The sequence below is a fragment of the Manis javanica genome, chromosome 4, assembly GCF_040802235.1.
Source record: "Manis javanica isolate MJ-LG chromosome 4, MJ_LKY, whole genome shotgun sequence".
NCBI lineage: Eukaryota > Metazoa > Chordata > Mammalia > Pholidota > Manidae > Manis > Manis javanica.
In genome coordinates this window covers 12299877-12311367 of record NC_133159.1, presented here as the reverse complement: position 1 = coordinate 12311367, position 11491 = coordinate 12299877, and positions in this window count along the sequence as shown.

Here is an 11491-nt window from a genome sequence, read left to right as displayed (position 1 = left end):
TAAGTCAGGAATTAACATATCAGCAGACTGGTTCCTTCTGAGGGCTGTGAGCAAGGCTCTGTTCCAGCCTCTGTTCTTGGCTTGTAAATGGCCATGTTCGTGCTCACACAAGACATTCTCCCCGCATGTCTGTTTGTCTACAAGTTGCCCCTTTTATGAGGTCATATTGGATTAGGGCGCATGCTAACAAGTTCCCTTTAACTTGATTATGTCTCCAGATCAGGCACATTCTGAGGTACTGAGGGGTTAGGACTTCAGCATAACTTGGGGGGTGGAGGGACACAATTCAGCCCATAGAAAGTGAGAAAGCTGCCCAACGTGTCCTCAGCCAAGCAACCAAGGCCAAGGTCAATAGTGGTAAGATGTGGCGATCCAGGCCACAGAGCAGGGTGCTGCCCTCTAGCAGAGGGACGTTTGCGTGGAGCCCTGAAGGAAGCGCAGGAGGAACTTTAGAAACCTTTAAATCTGATAACCCCTGCTTGACTTAACATGCTGCCATTGTCTAGTATTTTCACTCAATTTTTTAATTTTTTAAGCTCTTAAAAAAGACATTATTACCACCAATTATAGATTGCTTAATGAGATTTAGCCACATGTTTAGTGTGTTTATTACTCACAATTTCATCTGTGTCTCAGACTTCCCTTCTAAGATACATATTTCTTTTTGAATCGCATCCTCTATGATTTCCTCTAGTGTGTTTCATTTGGAACTGAACTCTCAGCTTTTCTTGATCTGAAACTGCCTTAAACTCCTTCTAACTCTTCAAAGATAGTTTCATTAAGTATCCAGTTCTGGTCAATAGCAATTTTTCTCAGCATTTTCATCTTTTCACAGCTTCTGGCTTCCACTATCTCTGATGTAAAGTTGGCTGTGGGCCTAATTGTTATTCCTTTGTAGTTGATCTGACTTTTCTAACTTCTTTTAAGGTCTTCTCTTTATCCTTGATATTCTGAAATTTCAACATGATTGTCAAGATACATATTTCTTTTTCTTTTTCCTGCTTGGGTTTCTGAATTTGAGGATTCATTTCTCATTAATTCTGGAATCTCAGCCTTTATCCCCTTGAAAAATATTTCTCCTTTATTCTCCTTTTCTAGAATTCTGAGTCAATTTGTTTAGACCTTTTCACATCATCCTTCACCTCTACTGACCACCCTTTCATAATTTCCATCTGTCTCTCTGTGCTGCAGTAATGGGTATTTATTCAGCAATCTTTGGTTCACTAATTCTCCCTTCAACTGTGTCTAATCTACTATTCAACCTATTTATTGTATTTTCTATTTCAATTTCATATATTTCATCTCTAGATACTCGACTTAAATCTTTTTCAAATAGCCTGTATATTGCCTTTTAAAATTAACCTTATTGAAGCATTATTGATGAAGTATTGTTATATGATACATAATTATGATACAATAAATGCATCTAGTTTAAGTGTACAGTTTGATGAGTTTTAACAAATGTGTAGTCATGTAACCACCACCACAATTAAGATACAGAACCTTTCCCTTATCCCACAAAAGTGCCCTCGTGTCCTTTTTCCATCAATCCCTTTCACTGTTGACCCTAAGCAACTGCTAATTTGCATTCTGTCCCTATTAATCAGTTTTTGCCTATTCAAAGGGTTTATAAAAGTTAAATCAAGAGTTTGTACTCTTATGTATCTGCTTCTCTCTCTCCACATAATGTTTTTGAGATTAATTCAGGTATTTGAAAGTATCCACAAATCCTTCCTTTTTCATTGCTTAGTAGCATTCCATTCTATACCTCATTTGTTTCTCTCGCCACCTGTTGGTGGACATCTGTATTATTTCCAGTGTGGGGCTATTATAAATGGTTACAAACATTCATACACAAGTCTTTTCCAGGACATATGTTTTCATTTCTCTTTGGTAAATACCTAGGTATGGAATTGCTGGCTCCTAAGGCAAATAGATGTTTAATTTTATAAGAAACTGCCTGGCCATTTTTAGTAGTCTCTTATTAGGTATTCATAGTTTCAACACTTTATTTTATTTGTTTAATTATTTAGCACTTTTATTCCTAATATGAATGTCCTAATTCCAATACCTGAAGTGTTTGCAGTTCTGACTCTGCCACTTCCTGTTTCTATGAAAACTTGTTAATGGAATCTTGGTCTTTGTGTGTTTTTTAAACTTTCCATTGTAAGCTCTTGTTCTCTAGGACTCTATCTATAAGAATTTTACAAAGCTCTGATTGACTTTGTTTTCCTCCAGAAAGGATTTTAGTTTGTTTTTTTTTTGCTGGACACCTAGGAGCATTACCCACCAGGAACTACTTTAAACTGAATTCTGAGCTTGAGGGTTCTGGACCAGGCAAGAAGTAGGAATTTAGGTTCTGATCTCCCCTGAGGTTTAGCTCAAGGAAGAGTTTATTTGTCTCCTCTGCCCTGAGTCAAAGCGAAGATGAACCATTTTCCTTGCTATCTTGTTTTGAAAGACAGATATTTTTCAAGTTAACCTTTTCACGAAAGATGTTGCCTGCAGAGGTTCTGACTTTATGGGGGATCTCAGATCCTACTTTGTGCCTGGTCAGATCTCGGGCTCTGTTCCCTAGCTCATGTACATCTGTTAAGACAAAGCTCTATATTGCTCGTCCAAGAGGGAGATACAAAATGGCATAGCCCCTCTGGAAAACAGTTTGGCAGTTTCTTATGAAGTCAAGCATGTACTTGCCAACTGACCCAGAAATCCCACTCTTAGCTATTTACCCAAGTAAGATGAAAACCTACATTCACACCATAACCTGGACCCAAATATTTATGATGGCTTTATTCGTGATCACTACATCTACAAACAACCCACATGTCCTCAACAAGTGAATGGAAGAAAACAACTGTGGCACAGAATCCATGGCATAAACTACTGACACACACACATGGATAAATCTAAAATGCATTATGTTAAGTGAAAAGAGTTAAACACAAAAGGTGACATACTACATGATTCCATTTATATGACATCCTGGAAAAGGTAAAACTCTAGGGAAAGAAAAGAGACCAGTGCTTGCCAGGGGCTGGAGATGAGAAAAAATGGTTAATTACCGAGGGACATAGGGAGATGAGAGAGGAGGTGAAACTGTTCTATATCTTGACTGTGGTGGTGGGGATACAACTACACACATTTGTCAAAACTCAAAGAACTTGATACCAAAAAGGGAGAATTTTACTCTATGTAAATTTGGCCTCAATTTCAAAATCAACAAATCTGTAGTTTATAGGAATCTTTCCATTGAGCTGCCAGTTCAGGGCTCACTTACTTCTCTTGACTTATGTACTTATTTTTCTTTATTTTTTCATTTTTAAAATGGTGTGCATTTATTTATTCGTTGTTTTTGAGTGCTACCTTTCCTACCAGCTCAGTCATGCATTTTAAAACATTCTTTTAGATCTTTCGTCCAGAGTTCCAGCCTAACAAGGGAGACACCATCTTTATCCTCAAAGGGCTCCTAGTCCAATGGAGGAAGATAGAACAGGCCAGCTGGGAAGAGCCTCCTCCCAAGCATCCTTGGACGGCAGCTCCCCCAGCAATTTTGGGGCTTCCTGGACCTACGAGATTACACAACTTTTTCATAGTGACAGTAGTGGCTGTAATTAACTGGCATAAAAATATGATGCATAATAGGCAGTTGGCTGGGCTCACAACCAGGAAAGAGGTGATGCATGACTCAAGCCATTGCTGCAGGTAACAGGAGGGCAGGCCAGAGGGGCGGGTGGCCTGACCAGGCTCCAGAGAGAGAGACCTGGAGACATGCAGACATCCCCTCGAGCTAGTAGGCAAGATTCAGAACTCTAAGCATGTGCCTGACTCAGTCTCAGTCAGTGTCCAGAGGGTTCCAGAGAGTTTCAGAGACAGTGCTCCCTCTGCCAGGGAAATAAATGCCACAACTTCGATCTCACGTAGCTCTCAGGGCTGTGTGCCCCCCAGATGGTCAGCCAAGCCCTTCACCAGCATGTCTGGGTGGAATTCTTCTGTGCCTCTGTTTCAATAGTATCTATCTCATGGGGTGGCTGTGAGGATTCAGTTAGCGACCACGTGTAAAGCACATAGCACCAGGGCTGCCCCTCAGTGAATGCCGGCCATTGTTATCACCACCCCCATTAAACTGATTAACTGGGGCCCAGTGCTGTTAAGGGACTTGCCCATAGCCACACAGCTCCTAGGTTGCAGAAGGGAGTATGCCTGCCTCTGAGGCCTCAGGTAAAGCAAGGTCACACCAAGACAGAAGTTTCCAGGTCTCAAGTGGGACTTTAAAATATTCCAAAGGGGCAAATAGCTCCCCGGAGGCCTCTCCACCAAGCTCTGAGAATCTCTACTCTGTCCTAGGTGCCAGCCACCTAACCCTTCTCTGCATTTGTTTCCCAGATCTAAACTCCTCCTCCAGGGAGCCTTCCTCAATTCCCCCACCTTCCTAATCTCAAAGCACATGATTTAATAAAGGCCTAGTAGATATTAGGCACTGCCTGAGGTTCTTGGGATGTGGCAGTGGAGACAGATAAGTTCCTGCCCTCATGGAGCTGACTTTCTGGTGGAGGCAAGGGATAATATACAAATTTTAGAAGAGTAAAGATAATTGCAGATGTCATAAGGAAGCCTGAGAAAGCCTCATAGACAAGTTAACATTTAAGTTGAAACCTCAGGGATGAGAAGGCTCCAGACCTTGTCAAGAGTAGGGTGTTCCAGGCAGCCAGAAGAGTTTGTGCAAAGGCCCTGGGGTGGAAAGCAGCTTCAAGGGTTTAGGAAACTGCAAGGAGACCTTTGTGGCCAGGAAAGTGAAGGAGGGAAGAGGGTAGGATAGAAGATGGAAGTTAACAGGCAGGAGCTGGGTCATGAAAAGCCTTAGCAGCTTTGACTCTGAGCAAGGTAGGAATCGCTGCAGGGTTCTAAGCAAAGGATGCCAGGGTGTGGATTCTACGGAGGCAGAACCAGAAGAAAAGAGATGTGGAGGTCCAGGCAGAGCTGCTGTTGGGGGCTTGGACCAGAGCAAGGGCAATGGCTAGAGGCCAGAGATGTTCGTAAACATTCTACAATGTGCAATCTCCCCAGTAAAGAATTAGCAGGCCTCAAATATCAATAGTGCCAAGATTGAGAATCCCTGATGCAAAGCATGCCAGTCACAGAAGAAAGGCTCAATAAATGTCAGCATTTTCTATTATTTTAAAACTGTCCAAACCAGCTGCTGCCCTACTTTCTGCCATTTTTCCCAACTAAGAAAAAGAACCACCATCTACTTGGTGTTTGAGACAAAATACATGCAGCGTCTCTGACCCCTCTTGTCTCCTCACCCCCAAACGTGTTATCAGCAAAGCTTATCAATTCCTCCCCAAACATCCTGTGTCCTTCACCTCCTCCCTGCTCCTCAATGCATCCACCTCATTCCAGGGCCTCGCCGATTCCCGGCAGGCAGATGCAGGCTTCTGCTAACTGCACTCCCTGCTTCTGCGTTGGCCCCGCTTTTGTCCAGTCCCCACACACAAGCCAAAGTGATCTTTCAAAAATGGAACGAGATCATGTCATTCTCCTGCTTAAAGCCTTCCAAAGGCTTCCCACCTCACTCAAATCTCAACTCTCTCCCTGGCATACCGAGCCCTACTCATTCCAACCCTCCTGTTCTCGGCACTTTGCTCCTCACTTCCTTCTCTCTAGCGAAACTGGGCTTCTTTTGGCTTCTTGAACATTCATGCCCATTCCTACTTAGAGACCTTGCACTACTTTGTTGTTCCCTCTCTGGAGTGCTTTTCCCCCAACCATGCCATGGCTGGCCTGCTCTTGCCCTTCTTGATATCAGCCCTTCCTGAGAGATCTTTCCTGACCACCCCACCCGACTTAGAGTAGCTATCACCTCCATCATATCACCCTATTTTATTTCACTGCATAGCACTTACTACTGTCTGCTGTATGAGATATATTTGTTCACTGTTGCCTGTCTCCCAAAATTAGGTTATTCCATGAGTGCATGGACCTCATCTTGTTCACCATGCACTTCCAATGTCTAAAACAGTGCCTGACATACAGTAGTTGCTCAATGAATAATCTCTGAATTGATTTTAAATGATGTGACTTGCCTCTTTGAGACTTTTACCTATTTTTCTACTGAGTTACTCATTTATTTGTAAGAGCTCTTTGTTTATTAAGGGTATTAGCACTTTTTATTTTGATTGCTTATAAGGTGTTTCCTAAAACAAATGGTGCAAACTTTTGACTGGTAGTGTAAGTACCTAGCTCTAACCACTTGGATGAACTGCTCCAGCTTCAGAATATAAACAGTGAAAAAAACACTAAAACAGTAAAAAACACTGTCCACTAGCTAACCCATATGCACAATCAAAGGGAGGGACCACTTCCCCTCCTAAGAACACAGGAGTTTGGGCTCCCAGGTCGTTGCCCTGACTTGGCTAGTGGCATGAGCAGGTGACTTTTTGGCATGTCTCTTTGCCTGAGCTGAGTCACTTGCAAACTGGGGATAATGGTGTTTGCTCTTGGCTCATCAGCTTGGGGTGTTGTTTTAAAGTTTTCTGGATGGTAGGGCTTAGGGTTGGATCAACAGGTCCATGGATATAGGTCCTCTGTACCAAGGCCTTGACAGAAGTAAGACATAGTTCTGTATTCAAGTTTGCTGTCCAGGGAGGGCAAGAGACAAGTACACAAACCACTCTAGTGGCTGTGAGAAATGGTAAGCGTGGGAGCAAAGCACAGACATACCCAAGAAGTGGGTGAGTGCCCAGAGGGAAGGTAAGCAAGACATCCCAAGGAAGGTGACATCTGAATAGGGTTTGAAGGAATGAACAGGAATTTGTCCAACAGACAATAGGGCAGGGCGGTCACACGGCAGAAGGAACTACGCATGAAAGGCTTGGAGGTACACAACACGACAGATATGGGGAAACAACAATTCAATACGATTCTTCTCTGGCTGATCCCAACACTTCCATTACCTTTTTCGTTTTCCAGCTTTGGCCTGAGCCAGTGTGGTCCTGGTGGGGAGGTGGCCAGTGTGTGGTTGCAGGAGTGGGGAGCCTCCTGGGGAGGACTGGGAAGCAGTCCTGTTAGGAGGCACCACCTAGGGGAGCCAGTCTCTAGGGGGGTTTTCAGGTCTCCTTCCTCTGCACCACACAAAAAGAGAAGGAGGCTCTGCCAGGGAGCTCTCTGGCTTGGCCCAGCAGTCTCACCTGTCATGGGCAAGGGTCCTTTCCAGAAGCAGAGAAAGCACAGGGATGGGGGTTCTGGGGTAACTGGATGATATTGAGCTGGATGGCAGAGTTGGGGAGAACCTGAGCTGTTCAGTCCAGGGAGGGCAAAATGTTTCACCTCCCCTGGCACCTCTATCCTTGGTGCTTGATGGCTGCTGGGAGTTACATATTTGAAACCAAGACGTGCTTCAGCAGGAAAATGTGCTGTGATCAGAGTAGATCAAGGTCTGCTATGAGTATTGGAAGGGGGAGAAGGGACCTGCATGCCTGTTTCTCACCACCTCTGATCCAGCCAAAGGCTCTCATTTAGCAGATGGGGAAACTGAAGAACAGAGTGGAAGTGTCTTATTCGTTTTTCCATCTCTATTCCCAGGACAGTATCTGTCCCACAGTGTCAGGAAAAGTCTGTCAGATTGACTTGTTTGAGACTAACAGCCCAGTTCTCCCAAGTTTCAGTTTTGTGTTCTATCAAAACTGGACAAGTGGCTGTTTGATGCACAAAATCTTGCCCATTTCCTAGGAGATTTTCTGCAAAGGAACAGCTCCCAGGGGAGGCTGGGGAATCAGACTGGTGCGTCGTCTGGGTACCTGTGGGCCGACCTGAGCAGAGGCTGGGAAGAGACTCAGGCACCAGGCTCAGGAGAGCTGAAGTTGCCCTTTTAAAAAAGATTGATTCAAAAATATCAAATATGAAACAACAGAGCCACAGATCCTCAAGTCTGAAAGCCCTCAACAGACTCCTAGTTCATTCAGCTGAGAAAAAAACAGACTTGGGTTCAAATATCAGCTCTAGCTCTAGCTCTGTGACCTTGGGCAAGTGACCTACCCTCTCTGGTTCCATTCTGTTTCCTCATATGTAGAACAGGAATAACATAATCCCCAGCTCAAAGGATTAAATGAAATATGTAAGCAAATTGGCCAGCTCAGTGTTTGACACTGAAAACACGAGATTCACATTCTACAAAGTAAAAGAAAAAAGAAAAAAGAAAAATGGTCAAATTCTGGTTCCAAAGAGCCAACGATACTAGCATTCACATTTCCAGCAGATATTCCTATAAAATAGGTACATTTTTACTGATCTATTCCACACCTTCCAGAATATTCCAGCCCCTCACTTCCCCTGCTAAGTCCCCAGGACACATTCATCTTTCTAACCAATTTCAGTTCTGGGATGACCCCAAAGGTTCAGGTTGACTGAACACCTACTATGTGCCAGGGCCTGGCCTAAGCATTACAGCACAAGTGTACTCTAGACGGGAGCAGGTGGTGACAGTCGGTGACCAGGGTTTCCACATGAAATCCAGCTCTGCTGGCCCTGGGCGAGTTCCTTCCTGCCTGGGCCTCAGTTCTACCTGTAACGTGGGGATGCCAGCCTGGACCAGAAGAACTAGGGGTGGTCACTTCCTGCTCTGGCCGGCGGGGCGGGGTGTCAGGCAGGCTGTGCTTGGAGCCTGGGGAGGAAAGGGGCGAACCACATGGCGTGCTCTGTGTAAGGGCGGCGCGCCCGACCGGGCCGTGACCTGTGATGACCCGGCCCTGCCCTGCCCAGGAGTGAGCCCGCCGCTAGGGCTGAGCGAGAAATTAACCCCGGATTAGGGCGGGCGACTAGTCTCAGTGACTAAACCACGCTTCTGTGGGCAGAGCCGCCCCCCAGGCACTCAAGCGGACCGCGCCCTGCTCCAATCAAGGGCCGGATCTCACCCCGCCGCCGGGGCGCTGAAGAAACGCCGGAGCCCATTGGCTGGCAGCGCCGCCAATTCTGTGAGCCCCCCGCCCACTGGGGAGGCTCCCGGTCGCTCCTGCAGACCCCGGGCCCAGCCTTGTACCCTGCGGAAATCTGCGGCCCCTAATCGAACCCCTCTTTGTGTGTAGTCCCAGGCTTCCTTCTGTTCGTGGCGACCTGGCACAGTCGGGCGATCATGGGTGCTGGATCCCATCTCTAACGTTTGCCTGTTCCGTGACCTTGAGAAGTTAAGCCCTCCAAGCCCCCGTTTCCTTACAGGGCCGTCGTCAAACTCATTTTAGTAAGAGCGAACCCTTCTTAAGAGGTCTCGAAGAGTCTGGAAGCAGCACCGGCACCTCCGGGGAGCGTGCCGGAAATGCAGCGGCCGGCCCCCCAGCCGGACCTGCTGAGCCGGACTGTATTTTAGCCAGATCCCGAGGAGATTCGAGTGCCGCTGAATTCTGAGAGCTGCAGCGCCAGCACCTGCCCTCAGACCGGCTGCCTCCTACCACCCGATGAGTTTGGGCTGGTGGCTCAGGGTCGTAGTTCCCTCCTCTATAAAACGGGGAGAATAATAGTGTGAGAATAATAGCTTTTAGAAAGCTGTTGCGAGGGTTAAACAACTGGAAAGTGAAAATAACTGAGCAGCGCCTGGTACAGAGTGAGGACTCCATAAACGACAGCCGAGCATCACGGGTTCCCACACGGCCTCTGCTGCCTCTCCAACCCAGGGCTGCTGCCTGCTCCCCTTTCCCAGGAAGCAGCTCCTGGCCCAGCCCCCGTCCCTCTGGGCTCTGACTACGCTCCCTCCTTCCACGGATCCCTGTCTCCCTCTCTCCCTGCCCCCAGCAAGGAAGCACATGTGTCTTCCAGTTGCCGCCACTGTTCTGTTCGCTGGGGCCTTACACACGGTAGGTAGTTAACAAGCATTTGTCCAATCTGATTGCGCTGACCCCCACTGTTGCTTTAGGGGGGAGGCTTAAAGGGGATTTAGTGATAACCTTTATTAAGCACTTACTATGTGTCTAATCCCGGCTAAGTACTTCACCTGGTTATTCATTCAGTGCTCAATAAACTTCTCTAAGTGAGGTCGGTGCTATCATTACCCCATTTCTCTGATGAGGAAATGGAGGCTCAAAGAGATGAAGTAAGTCACTGATCTAAGTACCCACAGCAGGAGGTGACCACTCTGGGATTTGGCTTTATGTTTCTACCCCACTGTATGACATTGTTTCCTCTTTCTTAACTCTCTGGGGACAAAGAGGAGTGAAAGAACCGGGAAGAAGGGAGTCTAATGGGTCTGAACTGAGGTGGCCGTCAAAGGCTCTCCTTTGCCTCTTACATGGAGAAAGTATTAACCATGGGGTGGGAAAGGAGGGAGGGAAGGAAGGAGAGGGAGAGAAAAAGAGGATGCATAAGAATGGAAGCAAGCTATTTCTAGAACTTTTCTTCCCCATTTTGCAGATGGGGTGACTGAGGCTCGGGTGCACTGCCTTTCTGGGAATCTCACAGTCAGAAGCTGATGGTGGCCACTGAGCTGAGCCACCACATGCTTGTTTCCCTCCCCCAGCGCTGAGGCATCTGGGCCAGGCCTGGGTCCTGCCCGTTTCTTCCTGGCCCGCCCAAGACTCTCCCTTAATCCTACTGCTCTGGCCTGGCCAAGCAACGCAACTCAAGATCAAAGGTCCAGAGGAAGGGCTGGGGTGGTGCTCGGCCAAGGTGTCTCACTCAGAGGGGTGACAGGCTTGGCTAGAGAGGAGTAAGACACCACATAAGTCTGGACTTCAGCATTTCAGGGCTGAGATCTCAACCTCTAGTTCTCCCAGGATTCCATGGAGGTTGGGGCTATGCCACCTATTTCCCAAAGAAGAAAGTGAGGCCCAGTATCTGTATTCATCTCCCATGGCGGCTGTAACAAATTGTCACAAAGTTGGTAGCTTAAGGAAACAGATGTATTATATTCTAAATTCTGGTGGTCAGAATTCAATGTGAGTCTCACTCCACTAAACACAAAGTGTCCCCAGAGCCGCATTCCTTGCAGGAGGCTCTAGGGGAGGATCATTGCCTTGCTTTTTCCAGTTTCCAGAGGCCGCTCACATTCCTTGGCGCATAGCCCCCTTCCTCCAGCTGCAAAGCCAGCATCCCTGAGCCCTTTCCTTAGTAATGTCTCCCTCTGACTGAGGCTGGAAAAGCCTCTCCACTTTAAGGATTCATGTGATTAGACTGGGCCCACCTAGATTATCCAGGATTATCTTCTCATCTCAAATTCCTTAACCATAATATAATCTGGAAAGGCCCTTTGGCCAGGTTCATGGGTTCTGGGGATTAGCATTGGACAAGTTTGGTTGGGGGCATTACTTTGCCTAGCACAGAGGGTCAAGTGATCTGCCCCAAATCACACAGCCCTGAAGTGGAAGAGCCAGGACTTGAACCAACACCCCAAACCCCAAGCCCCAAATCCCTGTGACCTCTCCCACCATGCTCCTCTGCTACTCTGGTTCTAACTTCTATTGACTGGGTAAAGTTTACTCAAAGGCTCAGGAACCTTCTAAGTCAA